Below are 5472 nucleotides of genomic sequence, written 5' to 3' on the forward strand. Positions count from 1 at the left end.
TCCCCAGCCTTTAATCTTCATACTCATTCTACAATAATAGTTGCTAGCAATATTCATTCTTGTGGTACTGAGTTAGTTCACTCAGCATAATGCTCTCCAATCCCTCCCAAGTTAGGTAATAATTTACAAAATCATTGCTCCTGTGTGCTGTGTAGTATTCAATTGAATGGATGTACCGAAATTTGTCAATCTATTCGATTGTGGTTGGATATGAGGACTGTTTCCCTGTTCTTGCAAAGGGAAATAATGCTGCCATGAACATTAGTGTCCAAGTCTCCGTTTGTGCCTCACTTCTCATTTTCTCAGGTATACTTCAAGCAGTGTATACTACAACCTGGGCCATATGGAATTTCTATGTTCACCTTTTTAAGGAAACACCAAACTGCCTTCCAGAATGGTTGTACCATTTTCACCAACAATATGTAAGAGTTCCTATCTAGCCACAAATACTTTTTTTTAAAAAGACACAGATGACAATTTACACATGGATTTCACCTGATGGGCTACATAGGAATTAGATTGACTACATTTGTGGAAGAAATCTTGGAGAAACAGAATATTAGCAGTCAAAAGTAGACCAGGGACAGACTGTAAGTCAGGCCATCAATTACTCACGTACAAGCCCAAATTGAGGCCAAAGAAAACTAAAATAAGTCCTCAGGAACCAAGATACTATCTTGAATTTATTCCATCTGAATTTCAAAATCATTTTAGGAATAGGTTTGAGGTATTGAAACACCAATGATTATGCCTATAGCTATGTTTATTTCTAAGCATTTTATCTTTTGGTTAGTTATTGTGAGAAATGTGATGATAAACTGGGTCAATATGACTATGTGGAAGTACAATAGGGTGATTATTAGTTTTGGTAAAAGAAAAGAAGGTAATTTTGTCCTAGTTTAGAAAGTCTGGTTTTTCTGGAGTGTAGACGGTATATTTAGAAAGTTAATGTTGTTGATGTTATGGGGTGTCAGTTGCCTACGACTCATAACAACCCTATGTTCAACAGCCTTAAACCCTGCTCTATCCTGTGTCAATCTTATAATCTTATTGTCTCTGATACATCTACCCCCATTACCTAAGTCACTGAATCAATCCATCTCATTGAGGGTCTTCCTCTCCTGCGCTGTTCCTCCACCCTCCCAAGCATGATGTCCCTCTCCAAGGACTGATCTAGTCTTGCAAAATGTCCAAAATATGTCAGAAGAACCTTCAGAATCCTTGCCTGCAAGAAGCAGCATGGCTTCACCCTCTCCAGGACAAACTTTGTTGTCTTAGCAGTCCATGGCATATTCAATACTCTTTTCCAGCACTTGGCTCAAAGGTATTAACTCTCCTTCTTTCATCCCTAGTCATTGTCCAGCTTTCTGATGCATACCAAGTCATTGCAAAGATCATAGTCTGTATCAGGCACACTTCAGTTTCCAGACTGACACTGCTGCTCTTCAGTACTTTGGAGAGGTCTCTGAAAGCAGACTTTCCCAATACAATTCGTATTTGATTTCCTGGTTGTTATCTATCTGCGTTTCATTGACTATTCAAAGGCATTTGACAGTGTAGATCACAAAAAACTGTGACTGACTCTGAGAATAATGGGAATCGCAGATAGTTCTTATGCAAAAACTATACTTGGACCAGGAAGCAGTGGTCATAACAGAGCAAGGAAACACTGCCTAGTTATCTTTTCAATCTATATGCAGAACAGATTATCTGGGAATCTGAGCTCTATGAGGAGAAATGTGGCATCAGTATTGGAGATAGACTCATCAACAACCTGAGTTACACAGATGACACAACCCTGCTTGCTGAAACTGAGGAAGACCTGAAGTGCTTGCTGCAGAAGGTCAAGGACTGCAGCCTTCAATATAGATTAAAGTTCAACATAAAGAAAACAAAGATTCTCACCTCTGGGCCTACTGGTGGCATCATGATAGAGGGTGAAGAGATTAAGATTAAAATAAGATAAAGATTGCTAACAGCTTCAGTTTGCTTGACTCTGAAAGCAACATTCTTGGTACCAGCAGCCAGAAAGTTAATAGCAAGTTGAAAAAGGAAAGATGAAGTAAATCCTAGGCAGAGAGATTAAAAGAGAATAAAGAAATTTGTGACTCAAGTTTAAAATAATTGTCTTCTTATTGTTGTTGTTGTTGTTATGTGCCATTAATCAAACTCATAGTGACATTATGTATACTAGCTCTGAAACTTGCCATATCTTGAGCCTCTCTCTTCATCTCCAAAAGACCTAATCCAATTTCTCCAGTCACTAAGTCTGTCTCATCCAAGGTGTTTCTCTCCTTTTCTGTCCCTCCACCCTTCCAAGCACATTATCCCACTGCAAGGACTGGTTCCTCCTGGAGTGCCAAAAGTATTTGAAAAAGAGCCTCAAAATCCTTTCTTCCAGGGAACAGTCTGGTTTTACCCCCTCTATTTGTGTTTGTTCTCAAATGTGTTTGTTCTCCTAGCAGTCCATTGTATCTTTAGCACTCTCCTCCAGCATCACAACTTAAAGGCATTGATCATTCTTCTGTCATCCTTAGTTATTGTCCAGCTCTCAGGTGCAAATAGTTGTCTAGGGAAGGGCTTTTATTCCTAGGGTGGGGGAGAGGAAAAAATAATCCTTATTAAAATCAGAGATTCCTACGCAGCATAGTATTCCATTGTGCGAATATACCACAGCTTCTCTAGCCATTCTTTGTTGATGGGCACTTCGGTTGTTTCCAAATCCTTGCTATTGTGAACAAGGAACTCATGCAATATTATTCAAAATGGTTGACTCTGGAGAACATTATGCTGAGTGAAATATCCCAGTCACAAAAGGACAAATATTACATGATGCCACTGTTGTAGAATGGGACTAACCTCGGGGTTGGGGAGACACTGAGTAAGATGGGTTCAATAATGTATACTGCACTGAAACAGAGGAGGGAGAAAACTGTTTAAAAGAGATATGTGACTAGGTATTTCTGTCATCACAGGAGTCTAGAGCGATGGCTCCATGGTGGAGGGGATCTGGGGGAGGGTTTGTAAAACAATGAAAGAATCTTTTCTTTTACTTTTCCATAATTTTTGACTCATGTACTTATAGCTTGTTAGTTAAATTTGTGTCTTCTAGGTTGCAACCCCCCCATGATACATCTTCAAGGATAAGAACATGTACGGCTAAGCACAATTAATAACAGTGCTTCTAAATTTCAAGATCAATCTCCATAATAGTCTATGTGTTTCCTACTGCCAAAGGGGCCCTTTAGAGTAGTGAGAGAAGATCTTCACCCTGAAACCCACAGCATCCCTTTTCAGCAGGAAGTAGCTAAGAGAATACGCCATCACCTTTTCCTTATGAATCAGGGTGAAGTCTCTCTCAGGGAGGAGTGATAGGGAATGGCAAAGGACACACTGACAAAGGAGATTAATCAGAACTGACTTTGACAAGCACTGTGGCAATTGGACAATTAAAACAGACATTCGGATGGCGGGGAAAGAAGAACAAACTGGGGAGGAGGGTAGAGAGAATGGTGCAGCAATGAAGGAATGAAAACCCAAAATCCCTGTAAATGTTCATTAAAACTAATAAAATTTAATAATAAAAAAAAATCAGAGATTCCTGTTGTTTGGGGGAAATAGTTGTAGTACAGAAGTGATATTTACTGCCTAAACATGCCTCTGGAAACTCAATGAACTTTGAGAAATGATGAGAGTTATAAAAAGGCTTGCTATGAGTTGTTCTCAATTCAACAGCAATCAACCATATCAGTTGTAGTACAAGTTGGAACCAAATAGCCACAAGTATTGATTTAATCTCAATAAAGAGATTTCTTTTACCATCAGAACTGTTTTCTAGACTCTAGAGCTTTCAAGGAAGACTAAATTCATTCATAGGCATCAAAGTTGGAAGTTACATCTGGTTGTAGGTGGACTCACTAAAATACCAGGTATGGATGAAACATCTACCCCACTACCACTCTGAAGAGGGAAAGGGGATCTGTTATTGTTACACCCAACGGGGGTGTCCCGAAAAGAGTTCTGACATCTGTAATATACCAAGAACGCCTTTATTCCCTATATATAGATGCTCTCCCTTCCTCGGCATACCTACCACTCACGAGAAAGCAAGAGAGCTAGAGCCCACTTATCCACTGCTTATAAGGCCGTTCTGATGTCATCTGCTCAGGGTGGGGTAATTGGGAACATGGTTGGTGGTTGGTGGTTGGGATACTCAGTCATGTGGGTCAGCTTTCAATTGGCGGGCTTATTTCACCCGCCAGTCCCCACCCCGTGCTTCATGAGCTACTTTCCGGTGTCATTTAGTCTGTTAATCATTTACTTCTAACCTGATAAGGTAGTGGGTCCCGGAGACTTGCCGGCACTTCTGAGTTTACCCTGCTTCTAAAACTAAGAATTTTCATGGTCCCATGTCTACTTCGGGAGTTAATAATTCCTGTTCAAGGTTGAATCATGGCTAGGCTTTTGGGGTTGTGGGGAGGTCTCCTCCGGACAGTAGAAACAGGGATTCATGCTTTCCCCTCAGTTATCAGTTTTCTCTGTGCCAGCCGAGGTGCAGCTGGCCTTACTGAAAAATCATAGAGATATATCCAAAAGAGACACTCTCAAATCTCTCCTGAATTTGAATCTGTTAGCCACCCAGGGACTTTTGTTCTAGGGATCACGCTAATTCTTTCTTTTTCTCTCTTTCCCTGTAGCAATAAGGCAAAGAGAAACTCCATACCTGTGAACTCATATCTTGGTTGCCTCCTCAAAAACTAAGAAGCCTTAAATTTCATCAGTTTCTGCTGAAAGAAGCTAACCTTTTATCTGCAACACAGATGACAAAGGTAAGTGGCCCTAGAATGGCAGTTTAGGCTATAACGTTATCCTACAACTTGATCTCGTTTGCAGGTGTGAAAACGGTGGAGAGAAGCTCCACTTGAGCTTTCATATGCTTGAGGGATGACCCAGACCTAAGTTGAAAGTGAAGAGAGCAGCCTTTAACTTGTAGAAAACAAGCCCACACAGTACTCCTATACCAAAAGAAAATATGGCTGATTCTACCGCAGAGCCCTTAGCCGTCTCCCCCTCCCAACCTCAGTTCCCATTACCTGCCTTGGGGTATATCTCTCACCTGTGGAAGCTTGATTTCAAATTGAGAAGGACGTGTGTCAGGGTTATATTCTCTCTATATACCTATTCAACCTGTATGCTGTATATATCAATCAAGAAGCTGGAAACTATGAAGATGATGTGGCATTAGAATTGGAGGGAAACTTATCAATAACTTGTGTTATGAAGAAAACACAACCTTGCTTACTGAAAGTAAAGAGGACTCGAAGCACTTGTTGCAAAAGAGCAAAGAATACAGACTTCAACATAGATTGCATTTTTATGTCAATAAAACAATGACTCTTACTTCTAGACCAAAATGCAACATCATGACAGACAGAAGAAAGATTAGAACTGTCAACACATTTGTCTTACTTA

The sequence above is a fragment of the Elephantulus edwardii genome, unplaced genomic scaffold (assembly GCF_000299155.1).
Source record: "Elephantulus edwardii isolate Elephantulus edwardi_28Jun2011 unplaced genomic scaffold, EleEdw1.0 scaffold00253, whole genome shotgun sequence".
NCBI lineage: Eukaryota > Metazoa > Chordata > Mammalia > Macroscelidea > Macroscelididae > Elephantulus > Elephantulus edwardii.